Source organism: Mesoplodon densirostris, chromosome 2 (genome assembly GCF_025265405.1).
Source record: "Mesoplodon densirostris isolate mMesDen1 chromosome 2, mMesDen1 primary haplotype, whole genome shotgun sequence".
Classification (NCBI taxonomy): domain Eukaryota; kingdom Metazoa; phylum Chordata; class Mammalia; order Artiodactyla; family Ziphiidae; genus Mesoplodon; species Mesoplodon densirostris.
In genome coordinates, this window is record NC_082662.1 from 7,065,860 (window position 1) to 7,086,173 (window position 20,314).

General features: G+C 53.3%; 1 protein-coding gene across 1 annotated transcript in view; it reads left to right on the top strand.

Moving 5' to 3' along the window:
- The first annotated feature begins 10,228 nt into the window (after positions 1 to 10,228).
- The window catches only part of SPSB1 (splA/ryanodine receptor domain and SOCS box containing 1), a 69,185-nt gene continuing 59,099 nt past the window's right edge, over positions 10,229 to 20,314 (top strand). Inside the window, exon 1 of the mRNA XM_060079618.1 lies at positions 10,229 to 10,362. The gene's annotated coding sequence lies outside the window, so the exon portion shown is untranslated. The remainder of the gene's footprint in view (positions 10,363 to 20,314) is intronic.

Here is a 20,314-nt window from a genome sequence, read left to right on the forward strand (position 1 = left end):
TTAGAGCTGTATTTCTCAACACCTTGCTAATACTATTGTTTCATTTCTTTTTTTGCTTATAACATCATCCAAATGTCTAAAATTTAAGAAACTACATAGAATAATGGTTAAGATGCTGACTTTTGAGCCAGATTACCTGGGTTCAAATCCAGGCTCTGCGCTTACTAGAGGAACAACCATGAACAAGTTATTTATCTCATCATGCCTCAGTTTCCTTACCTATAATGTGGGATACTAGTATCTAACCCATGGGGCTCATGTGAGGAAGAAATGGACCAACACATGTACTGTGGGCCTGGCACGTATGAGTCTGTCAATAAGTGTTGACCATCGACATCATCATCATTTTTACTGTTATTATTATCTTCCATCTATGAGAGATGAGAATCCACATTCTTTTCCTTCCAAATTCATAATTTAGTTATATCACCATTTTGATTAAATAAACATTTATTGTATCTATTGTAATGAGTATCCAAGTATCATTTACAGCTGAGCCACATTGTGTACTATAAATAAATTTCTTTTCTGGTATGTATTTTGTTATGTTTTTCCTGTAGTTAATTATTGCCTTGTCTTTTAATTTCTTATCACTAGTTCTTCCCTTCAAATCCCTGAGAAAACTGTGACTCTCCTCTCAATATGGTCATCCATCAGCTCCACTTCTGGAGCCTTCCAGCCTCCTGCTCCAAGCCAGCATGGTTGCTCCCTGAGCAGGGGTCCAGCATGGGCAAGGGCCCATGAGAATGAACACCCAGATCCTGGGTTCTAAATATCCCTCTCCTTCAAAAGGAATCAGGGCTCCTTGGAGAAATGGCTGGTTGCAGGGTAAGCATAAAATGAGCCTGGAACATCTAGCTGCATAGGAAAGGAAATGTTCAGAGAATGGTGGAGATTTGTCAAAAGGACATTACAGAAGACAGCTTGATGGGGGTCCCACTGGCCAAAAAGGCACAATTTGAGCATTAAAATAAATCATGATAGTAATGGATTGTAATCCTTTGAAGTAGGAATCCATGAGTTCATACCAATATAAACAGAGAAATAAAATGGAAGTTTGACCAGAAATGGAATCTTTACGTTGTCTCAAAGCACCTACCCACAAAATATGTGTTAATTCCAAAGGGGAAAAGAGTAACTTTACAATAGAAAAGTCTGGCAGACACTACCTTAATTACATGGTCAAAGTTAATGTCACCAGTAATGGGACAAATAAAAATCAAGCGCCACCTGACGGGAGGCCATGAGAGGAAGCCAGCATCATTTCTGTGATCTTCCTGGCAAAAAGGCCCAACTTGAATTTAGCTGTGAGGAAACTGACACACCCAGATGGAGGACATCCACAAAATAACTGGCCTGTCATCTTCCAAAGGGGCCAGGTCATGAGACTCAAGGAGAGATAGAAGGGAGGCAAAGAGATGCAACCACTAAAGGTGACACGTAATTGTGAACTGGGATTTCTGCTCTGAAGGCCATTATTGGGACAACTGGCAGAACTCGTAGGGTCTGGGGATTAGCTGTGCTCACATCCCAAAGTGAGGTTCCTGATTTGGATGGATGTCTTGTGGTTAGGCAGGGGAGAAGCCTTGTTTTGGGAGTGAGGAGGCATCATGCCAGAACTCTCAAGTGGTTCAAGAAAAAAAATCCTTTACACTGTTCCTGCAACTTTTCTGTAAGTCTCAGGTCATTGAAAAACAGCAACTAAAATTATCGATAAGGGTAGAGAGTCATTACGGAAGTGATCGTGCCTTCTCTTTGCTACAGCAGCCCACAGATGATGGAGTCCCCGCTGGTCTGGGTCCCTCAGTGAGGGCAACATGGAACAGAGCTTCCCTACAGTGAGATGAACAGGGAGTGTGGACGAGAAATCAGTGCTCTGAGCTGTGGGGAGCTGGGTCCCATCATAACCTCACCTCTGCTGACCGACTCAGAGACTCTGCTCAGATGTCTGACATCCTTGGCTCCCCTTCCTGTTTGAAAGTGAGGCTTAGAAGGTTGATGGAAACTCAGTGTATGTGTGGGTGGGGGGATGGGATGGTGCAGGTGGTGCTCATCGACTGTGGAGTGCCCTTGTTTGTCGAGGACCCTCAAATGTGAGGATCTGCAGGTCTTTGCTCTTGGACAGGTTAGTTTCCCCAAAAAAGCTCCCTCTAGTCTCTTGTCTGTGGGGGAAAACCTTGGTCACCAGTGCCCTGGGAGCTGGTGAAGGGGGCAGGGGTCCCACTGCTACCAAACCAAACCTGGCTTCACTCGCCTGCCTGCTCGCAGGAAAGCCCGCCTACTGACACCAGGTTGTGGTGAAGGAAAGCGCAACGTTTATTGCAGGCGTCAAACAAGGAGTCCAGGCAGCTGGTGCTTAAAAGGCCTGAACTCCCTGAAAGCTTTCAGGGAAAGGTTTTTAAAGACAGGGTGAGGGAAGGGGGTTGTGGGGTGTGTGATCAGCTCGTGGACATTCTTCTGATTGGTTGGTGGTGAGGTAATCGGGAGTCAGAATCATCAACCTTCTGGTTCCAACTGGTCTGGGGTCTACGTGCTTGTGGGCAGCATGCACTTAATTTCTTCCACCTGGTGGGGGCTTCACTACCTGCAAAACAGCTCAAAGGACATGGCTCAGAATATTATGTATAGTCCTTGAGGAGCAACTAAAGGTCCTTGACTTTGTTTAATGGCTAAACTATTATTATTTTGTCTTGCTTGACTGTTTTCCTCCCATCTGATTCCCACTCAGCAGTGGAAGTGATATTTGCAAACTGTGTATCAGAATTCTTAATGTGCCCACAAGGCTCTAGGCAGTCTGCCTTCTGCCTGTCCCTTCAGCCTGTATGGACCCCCCCTCCCCCCCACCACACTTCTCCTGGCTCCTTCCTTCTACAGCCCCTCAAAGTGCCATGCTCCCTCCTGCCATGAAGTGTTGCCCCAAGGCCTCTCTGCTTGGATTTCCCTTCCTTGCCTTCTTCTCACAGTCATCCCCTGCTTCTCCTCCAGCTCCCAGCTCCCATCCTATCTGGCCTGATCCTATTTTCCCATTGCACACTATCCCATGTACTCCTTCCTCTGTACACTTGTCACAGGAGTTAGTTTCACTCTTATTTATCTCAGAACTTGGTACACCATAGGCTCTTGTATCAGTCAGCTGTTGCTGCATAACAAACCACTCCAAAACACAGTGGCTTCAAGCTACAACCATTTCTTCTCACTCACATGTCTGCAGGGTGGCTGGGGGCCAGCTGGTCCCACCAGGCTTGACTGGGTGCCTCTGCTTTGGGCTCTAGGGCTCCCTGATGTGGCTCACAGCTGTGTTCTATGCACTTATCCCAGGGAGGAAGGGGAAGCGGAAACCCCTGGGAAGTTCTCCTGGTTGTCACAGAGGTGCCAAGAAGGAAAGCCCAATGGTGCAAGCTCATTTCAGGGTCTGTTTGAGTTGCACATCTGCTCACTTCCCATTGGCCACACCAAGTCTGAGCTCCAGGTCACAGGGTGGGGAAGGACTGTCTCCAGTGGCTGGGGTGGAGGACAATAAATATTTCTCTCCTGCAGTTTTCAATCAATATTTGCTTGAGCAAGATTAGTCATGGGGAAATAAAGGGATGCAGAATTCCAGGAGGGTCCTGAATGCTTTGCAAGTTTGACATACCCAGTGCTGACCTTCAGGAGAGTGTTTCTGGGAGACCCTGCAAAGGTCAGCATTAAGATCCCATGGAAGAGTGTAGAGATGCCGGTCCAACTTCATCACGGGGTGGCCACAGAGGGAGACCCTGGGGGTGGACTCGCTCTTCTCTTTCCTCACTGCTCCGGTGGTCTCTCCCCTCATTACACTGGCCCCGCTGATGTCTCACAGCCCACAGCTGGCCGGCGGTCAGCCCTGGATGCACTTCTCCAGAGAACATGCTGCCCTGCCGGCCACACCCAGCAGTGCCCTGCTCTCCCCTGCCTCCTTGTGATGACACATGGCATGTTCCCATGTCTGGGAGTTACCTCGCAGACCCCGTCCCCAGAGGCAGGCAGGAGGCCAACTGACGCTTCCCTGCTCAGCCTGGAACTTCGGCTGGGCAGACTTCCACTCTCAGAATCCTCGTCTGTGATCATGCTATAGGTTTGGATGCCTTAATTCTTTCTTCTTCCAACCTGATCCCTCCTGGAGAGAAAAATTCAGGACATCCCCAATGAAGAAGTGGTCCACCCAGAATGAGCCTCACCAGTTCCCAGCCGGCAAGTGCCGGGCTTTGTGCAGAAGGGTGGTAGGCCTGATGCTTTAAGCCCTTGGAGGTATTTTCCAGGAGTGAGGCAGAATGGGAGCTGATTCAGAATGGGAGCTGATTCATCTCATTCTCCAAACTGGTCCCTGTGGGACCAATGCTAACCTTAGAATCTCCCAGCACAGAATGGGAGCTCACTCCCACTAAATGTTTGCTTAATGAATGTGGCAGCTGACCCCCTGGCTGGAAGATGGGGCATCCTGTGATGAGGATGGAGTAGAGAGGCCAGACCTGTGAGTTTGAAGTCATTTCAAGGTGTCTACCAAACACGGCAAACGGCTGTGGGGGACAGGAAGGAGATATGAGTCCCTGACTATCGGAGGTCCCTGATCTGTCATTTGGGACAGAAGGGTTACCTTTCTAGAATCTTTACATAGAGTCTTTTTTTAAAAATAAATAAATAATTAATTAATTTTTGGCTGCGCTGGGTCTTCATTGCTGCATGTGGGCTTTCTCTAGTTGCGGCGAGCGGGGGCTACTCTTCATTGCTGTGCGTGGGCTTCTTATTGCGGTGGCTTCTCTTGCTGCGGAGCACGGGCTCTAGGTGTGCGGGCTTCAGTAGTTGTGGCACGCGGGCTCAGTAGTTGTGGCTCACGGGATCTAGAGCGCAGGCTCAGTAGTTGGGGCACAGGTGCAACTGTGCAATGCAGGCTTAGTTGCTCCATGGCATGTGGGATCTTCCTGGACCAGGGCTCGAACCCGTGTCCCCTGCATTGGCAGGCAGATCCTTAATCACTGCACCACCAGGGAAGCCCATAAAATGATTCTTTATTATCACTTGTTACTCTCTGAAATGATCTCATTTACTGTTTATCGTCTGTCTCCCTCACTTACATGGAAATGGCCAGGAGTCTGGTCCATTTTGTTTACTACTTTCTCTCCAGCCTGCAGAGGAGTGCTGTTCGATATTTATTCATTCAGTTCCTCAATATTTAGTAAAAAATAAAATAAAATAAATACTTGGAGGGGTGCTTCACTCGTACTGGAGTTTTACTATAATACTGAAGATGTTCCCACGGGGGGAAAAAATACACTGAAGGACTATTGAAAACCTCCGGTGAAGAGTGAAGACAGGCATCGAGGTCTCAGCTGGCTCACTTTTAAGTCACTGAAAGTGTTTTTGAATAACTTTACAGTAATTATTGTCACAAGTCCAAGGTCATCTCTTTATTAATTTCTTCTCAAGGCCATAGGAACTCTCCTCAAGTCTGGTTGCCACCCAGTGTCTCATTTAAAGCGTCTGCAACTTTGCTCAGCAGCATCCCTTTGTTCTGATGACCGGCAATGTCTGATAGAGCTACACTGCAATATCACACTCTGCCAGCAGGCGTCCCTGTCTACTAATTATGTGATCAAGAGTGAAACCCACAGACCTTTAAGGCCGAGAAGAGTCTAAGAAAAGAATCCGTGTACTAATTCATGAATGCTTTAAGATCAAAGTTCTGAAAGATAAGGTCTATTCTACTTCAGTTTCACTTCATGAGCTAAGTACATGTCGTGTTAGGGATGAAGAATGGGCTTAAATTTTTAAAAATATGCTTCAGCATTCTTTCTGTTTTGGTGGATCTTGCCACACTTTTGTGTTACGGATTCCATGCTTTTTTAGGAAACCTCTTTTTCTTATTGTCAACAATAATATCTAAAATGTGCCTATTTTCTTGACATTCCTCTAAACCCTCTGGATTTCATTTTAGCCCAATACCTTGCACATGTTGTACTCAATGAATATTTGTGGAATGACTGCTACTTTTCCCCCACCACCAAATCCTGGAAAACTTGTAGAGCTATTCTACAGGTGAGAAAACTGGGTCCCAGAAAGATTAAGTAACTTGCCCAAGTGAATGGCAGCGCTGGGGTTTGCCCTAGGCTTGTCTAATCCCAACTCCCTTGTCCATTCACTCCAATCAACAAAAGGGACTCAAAGACAATGGGAGCCCCCAGGAGGCAGGAGCTTGTGAGGGCAGCAGGATTCTGCTCTGAATGCTCAAAGTGTGTCTGAGACATCATCTCTGGACAGACTTTTCATCATCAGAAAAAGCAGCTGATAGCTAGTTTGCTATCTAATAATTTCTCCCCATCATTTTCCTGAAACAGATTAGAGAGGTGAGCAAACAGTGCTGATGTAAGTGATGAAAGGTTGAGTGGAGGTGGAGGTGGAGTTGGGGGGAGATGACACCACCAGGAGCCACAGCCACCCCCCCTTCCTACTCACCCCTGTGGAACAGAGATACTTGGTTTAAGACTTGAGTCAGTCTTCAAACTCCTGGATGGTGTTTATCGGCTGATGTCACAATATGACAAGTTTATGTATCTTTTTAACAATAGTATCAGTGCTGATGGCATGAGTATACACCCCTTTCACACAATCTGGTCTCCACAATTGCTCAACAGTGTTCCAGGTCACTGCTGGATGACCAGCTTCCCAGCATCGATAGGCTTACCTGCCCATGCCCTGGTGGAGAGGAAGGCTCACTCGCCAGGGATTGCTCTGGGACATTTAGGTCAGCAGGAGCTAATTACCCAACTGGATCTGAGCTGAGAGGTCAGATTAATGCTGAAGGAGGGTGGGGTGGGAGCGCTGCGGACTTCTGATTGGAAATGGTCTGTTTCAGGGCCCTCACATCAGAAGTGGGGCTCTGGTCCCAAATGGACGGACTCTGCCACTTGAATTACACTTGGTCTGCCTTGGAAGGTCAATAATAACATCTAAATATCGTCCAGGCTAAGGGCGAGGCCTGGAGGAGCTCCCCTCAGGAAGGCTGACGGCATCACGGTCCCAGGCTATGTGGCTGAAGCACCAGCCTCCCCCCACCCCCTGTCCCAGCCAGGACAGCTCCTAGCGAGAGGTGCCCACTTCCCGCAGAACACGGAAGAGGAGTGAAGCACAGAGGCCATAGAGGCAGCTGTACTTGGCAGGGATTAGGCTACTCTGGGGGTCCACCAGGAACTCGGAAAGACTTCCTGCCACCCTGGATGTTTTTGAAACAGGGGGGAAGGCGGCAGGGCACAACCTTTAAAAGAATGACATAGCCATAGGACACGGTATAAACTGGTTAGAACCAACCAGGTCCAAGATGGTGGATGAATCCACTTCCACTAGACCTTGAGCCTCATCATACACTCACTGTAACACATCAGCAAGCTAAATGACATTCCCACAGACGCCATGACAGTTCCAAGGCTGACCATAAAGGTCAAAAAGTGGGCAGTGGCCCAACTTCTGGAAATCCCCACCCCTTCCCCCAAATAGCTGGAAGTCTCCCCCCACTCATTAGCCTATGAAATTACCCATCCCTATAAAAACTGACAACCCCATACCCTGGGGCGGCTCTCCGCCTTCTGAGATGACCCACACTCTGTCTGTGGAGTGTGTTTCTCTCCAAATAAATCCACTTCTTAGCTATCACTTTGTCTCTCACTGAATTCTTTCTGTGATGAGACATCAAGAGCCTGAGCTTCACTAAGTCCTGAGAGCAGGTGTGATCTCAGTTAAAAGACCGTGGGTCCAAGTCCCAATCTGAATTACAAGGTTTCATTTTCATGGTTCTCCCAAGTCCCATTTCATCTTGGGACAACTAACAGTTCTCAAATCGCAAGCGGCTAAAGGGAGTCCGGGGCTCTTTTTAAATGCAAAGCATCCCTGGGGTGCTGGCAGTGGTCCCCTGCCTGCCAGGCCTAGGTTCAACATACTAGACAACTCAGACCCAGAGTGTTAACCAAGGCCGGAACACAGGCCCGCCCTGCCCATGACTGCTACAGTATTTTTAAAATTCAAAACAAAACAAAACAAAACTGACTTTCAGCACCAGTGAGGTGAGAAGACAACAAACTCTGGCATCTCACAGAGTCCAGCTGGGCCCCAAGCTCTGCTACAGCGGGGCCTTTCCCCAGTTACTGCTGCTGATGCCGAAAGCTCAGCCTCTGTACACTGGTGCCGAATTGAATCTCCGAGACAGAGTTTTGGGTGAAGTAGAAAAGAATAGCTTCATTGCTTTGCCAGGCAGAGGGGGACACAGCAGGCTCCTGCCCTCGAAAAATATGTGTCCCGACCCGGGAGGATTTGGTGAGGAGTTTTATAGCAATACTTCAAAGGGTGAGGTTGCTGATAAGATCAGGGTGTGTGCAGGACCTGCACTCCTTTAATCTGGTCTCAGGTAATCTTTTATTTATTTATTTTAAATTTTTTTGGCCCCACCGCAAGGCGTGTGGGATCTCAGTTTCCTGACCAGGGATCGAATCCACACTCCCTGCAGTGGAAGAGTGAGTCTTAACCATTGGACCGCCAGGGTAGCCCCTCAGGTAATCTTGATGAGCTTCTCTGGTTCCTTTAGTCTGGCCTCAGGTGGTCTTCTCTGGTATGGAGAATGCTGACATCTTCTATTTGTTGGGTTTGAATTCCATAAAAAAGGGTTTAAAGATATTACTCTGGGGCTTCCCTAGTGGCACAGTGGTTGAGAGTCCGCCTACCGATGCAGGGACACGGGTTCGTGCCCCGGTCCGGGAAGATCCCACATGCCGTGGAGCGGCTGGGCCCGTGAGCCATGGCCGCTGAGCCTGCGCGTCCCGAGCCCGTGCTCTGCAACGGGAGAGGCCACAGCAGTGAGAGGCCCGCGTACGGCAAAAAAAAAAAAAAAAAAAAAAAAAAAAAAATTACTCTGTGTGTCCCTTTAGCTGGAACCAGGACTCTGCCCCAAGGCTGTACGACTATTTCTTGGGTGTTCCTCCCTTGACTCTGCATCCCCTCTCTTCCTGGATTAGCAACTGTTCAAATCTGCCCTTTGGAACTCAGAGAAGGTCATGGAGGCTGCACAGAAAGGCTCCCTACGCCCAGGAGCCCCTACAGGGTCCTGCTCAGTTCACTGCTTCATCTTTGCAATCGGTATAACAGTCCCGCCCTCCTAGTTACAGTAGAGATGAAATAACTGTGGAGCCATGTTCTTCCCAGCAGCTTCTCTAATAATGTTAATTCTCCATTCCCTTCCAGGGACACTACACACAACGAGGGGTGGAGGAATGTAAAGAGATTTTGGTCTTTGAAACCTTCTTTCCTTACAATCTTCCCAGTTCTAGGGTGCAACTGCCTGCTCTGTTGAGGGCGGGGGAGGAATTTCTTTGGTGACCTAGAGAAGTCTTGGCGGGGTTGGGGGTGGTGGGTACCTACCAGGCATTCTCTCCTTTCTTCCTTCATTCATTCAACAAACACTCAGGCGAAGCCGCCTGCTGTATGCCCAGAGCCATCAAGGAGCTGGGGATGCCAAGGTGCCGGGCCCCCAGGGTCCGGGAGTCCCAAGACCCGGGTCCTTGTGGGCACCGAGACGGAAATGCGTCCCGGGGCTCCGGCAGGGCGGCGAGTCCCTGGGTTATCTGCCGGCCCAGGAACTCTTCTCCTGTGCCCTACAATTACGGAACTTTAAGCTGCTGGGAATTTGAAATGAGGCAAAGCAAGGCCTTGCTCCCGAGGTTATTGAAACAACACTGATCCTCCCAAGAGATTACAAAAATTATTATTAGTAAGCCCCCCGCCCCCACTCCGGGCCCAGCGCCGCCGCGGTCCTCCGGGTGTTGCAACTCCGGCCTCTTGCCCAGCGGAGGCTGCCCGGCGTTTCCCAAAGACGCCTCCGGAGGGACCACAGCTTCGGCGCCGCCCCGCGCGGCAGCTCGGCCGCAGCCCCGCGCGCCCCGATGGCCTCCGGGTGGGGCGGCGGCTGGGGCGGCCGAGCGAGCGCCGGGCACGTGACACACCACCCGCCCCGCGCCCCCGCCGCCGCCCCCGCTGCAGCGCTCAGCGCCCAGAGCGCCGCAGCCCGAGCCGGAGCCGGAGCCGGAGCCGGAGCCGGAGCCCGAGCCCGAGCCGGAGCCGGGGGGCGGGGCGGGGCGGGGCGGGGGCGGGCCGGCCCCGCCCCCCTGCGCTTTCCTTTTTTCACTTTAAAGCCTACGGGTGCTTTTCCTTCTTCGCACAGAAGTCGCGCTCGGCAGCCCGCGCGCTCGCAGGAACCAGGCTCCAGGCGCTGGCGCCGGGGCCGCGGGGAGGCGGCGGCTTCTCTCCCGGCGGCGGGAGCCTCCTCGGCCCCGGAGAGCGGGCGGCGGCGGCGGCCTCCCCGGAACGGTAGGCAGGGCCAGGCACGGGGACTGGGTGGGTGGATAGGGGGCCAGGCCGGGTGCGCGCGGGGATCGCACTGGGGGACCGAGTGGGCACCCGGGCGCGGGACCGGGCAGTGGGGACCGGGTGGGGTCCCGGCTGGGGACCCGGTAGGGGTGCGCGGGGAGCCCTTCTCTCGCCGCGGGTCCCAGGAGAGGGGGCCGGGGCGCCGCCCAGCGCCGCTGCCGCCTCAGGCGCGGGCAGGTCGCGCGGCCCCGGGTCCCACCTGGGGGGACGAGACGGGGCGGGAGTCCCGGCGGCCTCGGCGACCGTCGCACCCGGGATTGAGCCTCGGCAGCTGCAGGCCCAGGAAGGGGCTCGGGACGCGCGGCGGCCCCCGCCGACTTGTAGGTGCTGGCATTCCCGGGGGCCTCCGTTCCCGGGACCATCCCTGCGGCCGAGCAGGGGGGCAGCGCGACCCCGCTCCGCGAAGTTACTTTCGCTTTTCCCGCCATCTGGGGTCGCAGCGCAGCCCGACTAACTCCCTCGGGGCTCCCCAGCTCTGCCCTCAGCGCTTACCCCGGGGAGCCCGCCGGGCAACACCCCGGGCGGTGCCGCCCTCCCCGCCGCCCCGGAGCCGCCGCGGCTTCTCCCGGTCACCAAGGGAGAGCCGAAGAGTTCTGTCAGGAAACCGATTAAAACGGAAAAACCGGAGCAGCCTGGGGCCGTCGGCGGTAACTGTCCTGTTCAAGTTCAAGGCAAAGGCTCCTCGGCATGCTCACGGCCCTGGCGGCGCGGTGGCTTGGTCTGCGGGGAGAGACTGCGAGGTGTGAGTGTGAGTGTATGGTGTGTGCTGAGTGTACGTCTGTGTGTGGGAGGGCTGTGTGAAAGTGTGTCTGTGTGAGCCCGTCTCTGTGTGTGTGTGCGTGAATAAGTGTATGAATGTATATGTGCTAGTGTGTGTCTCTGAGTGCATGTGTGAGTGTGTCCTTGTGTGAGTTGGTGTGCACCTCTGAGTGCCTCTGTGTGTGTGTCTGTGTGTGGTGAGTGTGTCTCTGTGAGTGTGTGTGTATGTGCCATCCATGGTAATCTGGCAGTGGGACTGCGGGCTCTTGAGATCTCCTTACCTTGACTTTCCCTGATTGATTCTCAAAAGAGCGCTGCGCTGGACCCGGGAACAGGGGAACAGGGGACTCGGGCAGTTCTGCTGGTACCAGCTGAGGAGAGCTCAGGCTCCTCCCTCCCTCTCTTTTTCTCTGAAAATGAACTGTATGGTTTGGAGGTGAGTTGGCAGGGGCTGCTTCCTGAGTGAGTAATGTTTAATTAAATGCTCCAGCCAGTAGCATCAGAAACTGGTCATGAGTTGAGTTTTGACAGGTGTTGATGGTAAAAATGCCATCTCTGCTGACTAAAGGTTGGTATCCTTGGAAGAATTCTCTCCTGGGCAGCACATTTTGCGGGGAGGCAGACCTGTAACCTTGGTCTGGGTGTGTGGACAGAGAGCAAGGAAGGGGGCGGGGCTGCCCCTACCTTCTCTGCTGCACCCCTTCCTGGCACTTCCCCCACTCCCACTGTGGAAAGCGTGCTAGATTAAGTGTTAGCGGTATAGGCAGACTTCTCCCCCACTGAGGAGTCATGCGGCTAGGGAAGCCCTATGTTACTTATAGGGCATCCATCTGGGCCAACCCTTCCTTTCCGTGCAGAGGCCCAGAGAGGGTGGCTGGCTTACCCATACTGTACAGCCAGGGGCTGTGGACCAAGTCTCCAGAGCCCTAAGCTGTTGCCTTGGGTTACTGTCACCAGTGCTGAGGTCATGTGCCAGGCACTTCTTATCTCCCCAGCTGTAAAGTGATGGGCTGGATTAGATCATTTTAAACACTTCTCTTGTTCCCTTACTGCTTTGTTTTCTGCAGGGAGTGCTTTACCCAGTAGATGGAGAGAGAGAGAAAGCAAGAGAGATAGATGGGGATGTGTGGAGTGACCTAATGCAATAACTTTACAAACTTCCTTTTCTTTCCCGGTCTGGCTACCACCAGGGAAGCAGAGAGAATAAAAGCAGTGGCACGTTGACCACAGTGGCTCTGACAGTCAAGAGCAGGGGCAGGCCTGGCTTCAGGGAGGTCGGGGCTCTAGGAAGAATCAGTGGGTCCTGGGGGTTCCAGGCCTCTTAGGGAGAAGTGGTCCTGCCTGGGGTCCCAGGTGATGTCACTTTGGAGCTGGGCGAGGTTGCGTTCCTTGGGCTGCTCCAGTAAGGCTGAAACCACCCGTCAGTGGGCTCCCTTGGGTTGCCTGGTAAAACTCTGACACCCCCTGGGGAATCATCTTCCTATGGGTCGGGGGAGCGTGGTGGGTGTCCAGCTGGTGGAGGCCCGCACTGCCCACTGTTCGCGGAGGATGAAGGATGCTGTGCTCCCCCCGTGCTGTGCCTGTCCTTTCTCGCACCTTCCTCCTCCTCCTGGGTGAGCAGAGACTTGCCTGCTCGCACGCTTTCACACTTAGCAAAACCTGTGATTCTTAACGGTGTTCAAGAGCTTAGTCTGGGAATTTTGCAACAATTCTTCCCAAGAACTAGGTGGTGGCTGTTTTTCATGACCGATTTATCTTCTAGTTCCTGAAAAGTTTGAGAATGAGCATCTTTATCAGACAGAAGCACAGAGCAGGTATAGGTACGCCTCGGTCCACCTGGAGGTGGACCTCATCCTTCCCCCACGAGCCTGACCCATGAAATCCAGACTTAAAATAAGGACCGTTAGGGCTTCCCTGGTGGCGCAGTGGTTGAGAGTCTGCCTGCCAATGCAGGGGACACGGGTTCGTGCCCCGGTCCGGGAAGATCCCACATGCCGTGGAGCGGCTGGGCCCGTGAGCCATGGCCGTTGAGCCTGAGCGTCCAGAGCCTGTGCTCCGCAACGGGAGAGGTCACAGCAGTGAGAGGCCCGCATACCGCAAAAAAAAAAGAAAAAAAAAAAAAGGACCTTTATTTTGGACTTTCAGCCAAGTGCTCTCCCATTTCCCTGTTATCTGACAGCATCCCTCCCAATCTAAGACTGAAAAGTGCCAGGCACTGTGCTGTAAATGCTTTGTGGGTACGACCTTGTTTGGTGATGATGATGATGATGATGACAGTAATAATAATGACAGAGGGAAACAGTGTTATGGCCCCTGCGCTAGTGGCAGACTCTGATCTGAGTCCTTAACCCTCGTCCTCTTCCTATGAACCCAGGGCAGTGAGTGGCTTTTCCCTTCGTCCACCTTCTACTGAGGCTGGAACAGCCACGTGACTTGGCCAAGGTTAGAGTTTTGCTACTGTTTGGTGGAGGAAAACCCTAAACGTGATTTTGGCACCCAGACCCTTAACCAGTAGTCTCCCACCTCCATCACCTTAGCCTTTTCTTCAGGAAGCACTTGTTAATTTTTTAATGAAAAATTGTTATTATTATGGAAAGTTTCAAGCATATACCAAAGTTGTGAGAAATATAAGGTTCTCTCACCAGCTTCAAGTGTCAGCACGCATACACACATACGTATGTGCATGCACACATGCCCACGCCCACACATGCACATGCACACATGCCCATGCCCACACATACACATGCACACACATGCATACACATGCACACATGCCCATGCCCACACATACACACACATGCACACACTCATCCTGGGTTATTTGGAAGCAAATCTCAGACATGATGTCAGTCACCTGTAAGTACTTTCTAAAAAGCATTTAGGGGAAGCGTTAAGTCTCCAAGAGGTAGACTTCGTAGGGCAAGTCGGGGTAAGGGTACTCTTCCGTACTTGGAGCTGAGGGTCCTTCCTGGCGGTGCCCAGGGGAGGATGGCTCACGAAAGGGGATCTGCCTTGTTGCCACCAAAGCTCCCACCCCCCCACAAAGCCTTTGGGAAGCTTCCTGCTGTTTTGTGTTTTAAAAATTCTCTTCGTTGTCCAACATAACAAATAAATGAGTCTGCTGGTCAGAAGACAGAGCACGCAGGCTCCCTGGGCCTCCCTTGGAGAAGCCACCAAGGCTGTGTGTTGTCCGTGTCCCTCCACTGAGGCTGGGCCCTTGCAAGGCAGGCATGGGCTTCAGGGCAGGGCTGGGCATCAGGGATGCGGAAATGGTCCGTCCCCAAGCGCTGACCCCAACGTAAACCCAAGCTGAACCGTCTTGAACTCCCCCTGTGGATGATGGTGCGTGGGGTGTGTGTGGGAGCATTGGCCGCCCTCGGGGTGCCTCTGGGGAAATGAAAGAGGCGGTGGGCGATATGCGCCCAAGGCTGAGGGCGTAGCGCCACACTGAGTAGGAATCTAGGGTCGACCTAGTGACAGGGTCTCAACAGCTGCTCCAGCTGTGAACAGCCCTCGCCAGACAGGCTGCTTGTGGCCACACACAGCTGCCGGCTCTGCTCTCGGGGCCTCTGACTGTTAAAAATGTTTCCTTGGGTTACGTTGCGTCTGTTTTCCTGCCGGGCAGGGTGGAGGTGGCGTTTTCAGGGTGGAGTTGGCAGGTTTGGTAACTAGTTGGACGTGGGATGTTAAAGAAGGGGGAAGAATTGTGGGTGTCTATTGGGGGGTCAGAGTGGATGGTGACCCGGTAGCGAGGGCTCGGGGCTAAGGACACACACGTGCCTTGAACCTGTCCCAGGTGGAAATGGTCTATGCCGATGTGTCCAGATGGCAGCTAGGCCTGGGGCTCGAGAGAGAGGCCTGGGCTGGAGATAGAAACTTTGGAACCTTCTTTTAAAGGGGGTTAATGCCATCAGCAAGAGAGCACTTGGCATGAGATGAAGCATGCAGAGGGCATGGAACCCTCATTCCTGGCATTTCCACCTAGAACCAGGGAAGAGACCCTGGCACTAGAGCCCTCGGCCTGGTGCTCCTGTCTGGGCCTGCCATGTCCTGGGAGGGTCCACCTCTGACAAAGAGGGTGTGTGTTGGGGTCTCCACAGTGGGCGTCAGGGTGCCCAAAGGCCATCTGGGGAGCTTTCTCTTGGCTTAGGGCTTTGATGCTTTTCTCTCTCTTTTCTTAATCATGGTAAAATACACATGACATCAAAATTACATCTTAAGGGCTTCCCTGGTGGCGCAGTGGTTGAGAGTCCGCCTGCCGATGCAGGGGACACGGGTTCGTGCCCCGGTCCGGGAAGATCCCACATGCCCTGGAGCGGCTGGGCCCGTGAGCCATGGCCGCTGAGCCTGCGCGTCCGGAGCCTGTGCTCCGCAGCGGGAGAGGCCACAACAGTGAGAGGCCAGCGTACCGCAAAAAAAAAAAAAAAAATTACATCTTAACCATTTTTTTTTTTTTTTTTGGTGGTACGCGGGCCTCTCACTGTTGTGGCCTCTCCCGTTGCGGAGCACAGGCTCCGTACACGCAGGCTCAGCGGCCATGGCTCACGGGCCCAGCCGCTCCACGGCATGTGGGATCCTCCCGGACCGGGGCACGAACCCGTGTCGCCTGCATCGGCAGGCGGACTCTCAACCACTGCGCCACCAGGGAAGCCCACATCTTAACCATTTTTAAGTGTGTAGTTCAGTGGGATTAAGCACATTCACTTTGCTCTGCACTGAGCACCAGCTCCACCTCCAGAGCTCTTTTCATCTTGTAAAACTACAACTCTGTCCCCGATAACACTACCTCCCCATCTCCCCGTCTCTCTCCAGCCCCTGGCGATCACCCTTCTACTTTCTGTCTCTGTGAACTTGACTACTTTAGATCTGACGTGTCACTGGGATCATACAGGATTGCCCTTCTGTGACTGGCTTATTTCCCTTAGCACCATGTCTTCAAGGCTCATCTGTGCTGTAGCCCGTGTCAGAATCTCCTGCTTTTTTACGGCTGAATAACATTCCACTGTACGGATGGACCACACCTTGCTTCTCCATTCGTCTGCAGTAGACACTTGGTCTCTGGTTTTTCATTGCTCTCCCTGCGAGTTACAGGCTCCAGGGAGGGGCCTCGTCGTGGACCTTTGGGGTCCCTGTGGGGATGAGGAAGGAGGGGCTCTGATGGTGGGCTTGGGGGCTCTAGAGCCGCCACGATGTGACTGGCCCAGCCTCACAGCCTGCTGCCCCCTCCAGCTGGTCAGAGGTAAACTGAGGCCCCTTGTGGGGACTTGCAGGGACCGGGGAGCCAGGGTTGCAGCCGGGAGGGGCCCCAGGGCTCAGGCTTCACTTGGCCGCGAGTCCCCAGAGGTGCTGTCAGGGTGGGAGAAGGGGCCCTTGCAGCCGCCATCCAGCCTCTCGTTCCCAGGGCAACACACACCTGGCTCCCACTTCCTCCCTTCCCTGGCACTTCTAGGTCTTCCCAGCGGCCCCTGGAGGTCACCATCCTAACTGCCCGCGCTTGCGAGGACCTTTCAGTTCACGTCCACGTGCCGTCCCTGCTGCGTTGGTGCCGTTGCCCTTCTTCCCTCCATAGAGAGAGCTCCTCCCCCACCCCGGCCACTGCTGTGGCCCTCCTGGCGCTTCCTGCCATGCCTCCCTCACAGACCCCTCCCACCCGCATGCACGCCCCCTCCTCACATCTCTCTCAGGCCGCCCACCTCCTCACTCAGGTCCCGCGTGCCCCTCCCAGCTTCAGTCACCTGCATCTGTATCCTGTTGACCTCTCCTGGACGCTCGTCATGGGGCCTGACTGCCAAGTTTTCAATTCACAGACCAGAATTTCCCCCACGGCTCTGTGGAAGGTCAGGAGCTCCAAAACAGGTCTCTTCTCGTGAGCTGTTATTGGACCCCTGGTGTTCATTCTTTCATTCAGACATTTTCTGAGCACCTACAGTATGTAGCCAGTCTGCTGGGGCTGAGGATACAAAGGATGGAGGGGGAGAATCTCGCTTTCAGAGACCTGTCTGTCTAGTGGGAGATGTAGGCCTGTGTCCCATGATGACCTGACGCCAGGACGTAGGGAGATACTGACAGGGAGAAGGTGGCTGGGAGGCACGTGGGTATTTCAGGTGGAAGGACGGCAGGTGTGGAAGGTGAGCGTGGACCAGTGTGTGGCTGGAGTGGGGCTGAATGCGGGCACAGAGGCTGGAGAACACCAGGAGATGGGCCTTGGGGAGAGGGGCCAGCACATTGGGGGATGCTCTTATGGGGAGGGGGAGGACATAGAGGGATGCTCTTATGTGGAGGGGGAGGACATTGGGGGATGCTCCCATCCAGGGGCTGGGACCCAGGGGAGGCACCTGGAGGGTGTGCTCTGACTTGAACTCCTCAGGGCCCTGGCTGAGCGCCTCAGGGCAATGCCTGGTTCCTGTTGGCTGTCTCACCTTCTTGGCCTTCGGTCCCTGCAGCGGGATGGCTGACTCTCATGGCAGATGCTGCTTCCTGCTGCAGTTTGCTCATTAGGTCTTCACTGTAAATCGGCAAACTTTGACCGTGGAGAGGACTCTGGGCACAGCAGAACTGGTGTGTGTGTCGGAAGAGAACCCATTTTCCTGCAGGATGCCTCCTACCCTGTAGCCCAGATGCGGGAGGTGGAGGTGGAGGTGGGAGGGAGTGTGGGCGGTGTGAGGGTAGGTGGATGGGCAGGATGGGCTTAGGGGCACTTGAGCACCAAGCTGGACACTTTGGACGGGATGGAGTCACCAATGTAGGAAGAAGAGCCACACACACGAGATCAGGTGGAGAATGGGCAGCATAAATGCAGGCATAGGCTGGGCGCAGAGCACGGTCACAACAGCCACCTACCGGAGGCTGGCTTGTGGGCGCGCTCCCAGGGGCTGTGTGTGCGTGAAGTCGCCCAGTCCTCATAATGTCAGTGAGGCCTGTAGGGCAGGTAGGTGCTGCCCCATTTTACAGATGAGGAAACTGAGATGCGTTCAGGGCTGCCCAGGAGCTGGGAGCTGGACCCTGCAGCTTGGCTCTCCTGGGTCTACACCCTTCATCACCAAACTCTGCCACAAAGAAGTAAAGCAGCAGACACGAGTGAGCTGAGAGACAGGCCAGAGGGTCAGGTGTCTCCTGTGGCCTGATACATAGGGTGTAGGGGGCTGATGAGAGTCAGACGTGGCTCCAGGTTTATGGGGAAATGGTGACACCCCCCCCAACAGAAATGGGATTGGTGGCTCCAGATTCCAGGAGGTCTCCATATGCTGATGTGCTCTGTGATATTGGCTGACTATGGGGGTTTTTTGTTTTGTTTTTTAAATTTATTTATTTATTTTTGGCTGCGTTGTGTCTTTGTTGCTGTGCGTGGGCTTTAGTTGCGGCGAGCGGGGGCTACTCTTTATTGCGGTGGGCAGGCTTCTCATTGCGGTGGCTTCTCTTGTTGTGGAGCACGGGCTCTAGGCATGCGGGCTTCTGTAGTTGTGGCTTGCGGGCTCAGTAGTTGTGGCTCGCGGGCTCTAGAGCGCAGGCTCAGCAGTTGTGGTGCACCGGCTTAGTTGCTCCACGGCATGTGGGATCTTCCTGGACCCATGTCGCCTGCATTGGCAGGCGGATTCTTAACCACTGCGCCCACAGAGAAGCCCCTATGGGTTTTTTTTTTTTAATTGAGGTGAAGTCCACATAACATAAAATTAACCATTTTAAAGTGAGCAGTTCAGTGGCATTTAGTACATTCACCATGCTGTGCACCCACCTCCATCTAGTTCCAGAACGTTTTTCTCACTCCAAACAGAAACCTTGTATCCATTAAGCAGTCACTTCCCGTGCCCCTCCCCCAGTCCCTGGCAAGCACCAGTCTGCGTTCTGTCTCTATGGATTTGCCGATTCCGTACATTTCCTATAATTGGAATCATCCACTCTGGGACCTTTTGTGTCTGGCTTCTGGCTAATTATGTTGGGCACAGCTCGTTGAAGTGTTCCCTAGAAGGAAGCTGGATTCCCCCTCCTGGCTCACTTGGGGGCTACTTGAAGGTGGAAATGAGAGCTTGTCTTAAAACATTCACCGGGAAAAAGCAGGAAACTGCAGATACCTGCCTTTCCCCCTGTATCCATAACCACCAAAGACCCAGCCACTGCCCTCTTGCATCCAGTGAACTTTTTCATGGTTCCTCAGTTTTTTCCATTTTTAAAAAACCATTTATTTATTTATTTATTTATTTATTTTAATTAATTTATTTGGCTGCATTGGGTCTTCGTTGCTGCACGCGGGCTTTCTGTAGCTGTGGCGAGCAGGGGCTACTCTTCGTTGTGGTGCACGGGCTTCTCATTGTGGTGGCTTCTCTTGTTGCGGAGCACGGGCTCTAGGCGCGTGGGCTTCAGTCATTGCGGCATGCGGGCTCAGTAGTTGCGGCACCCAGGCTCAGTAGTTGTGGCGCACAGGCTTAGTTGCTCCGCGGCACGTGGGATCTTCCTGGACCAGGGATCGAACCCGTGTCCCCTGCATTGGCAGGTGGATGCTTAACCATTGCACCACCAGGGAAGCCCCTCCAGTGATCTTTTAAAAGTGAGCACCTGACAATGTCAACTTCCTTCTTAAAGCCCATCAACAGCATCCTTTGCTCTTAGGGTGAATTCCCAAACCCGTGACGTGGCCTTCAGGGAGTGACCTGGTCTCAGGCTCACTTTGTGCACCTCCCCCTCCCCACCCCCGCCCCATCTCAGGCAGCGATGCCGCATGTGTCTTTGTGGACCAGCTCAGAGGCTGGGGGTCGTGGCGCTCCTTCTCCCCCAGCCGCCCCCGGGTGGATGCTGTTTCCAGGATTGGTCTCTGACAGCGTTGCCATTTGGTGCCACTTTCAAATCCTGCTGGCCCGTCTGGGAGCAGACCTTCGGCTTGAGCCAGGCACTTCCTCCTCCCCTTTCCTCCCAGTTTTCTGAGACCTGACTGTCTCTGTCTCCTCTGCGGTGTGACTGAGAGCTTCCTGCCCTGCTTTGGGGCAGTGATGCCCTGACCAGTGTCCATGAACGGTGGGGCCATTTGCTCTATGTCCACCCTTGCCTAGGTCCTCGGCCATGGTGCCATGACCGTGGGTGAGGAGACACTTTGTAGACAGGCACAGAGGCCAGGCGGGGGCGGGGGGAGGGAGACTTGCGC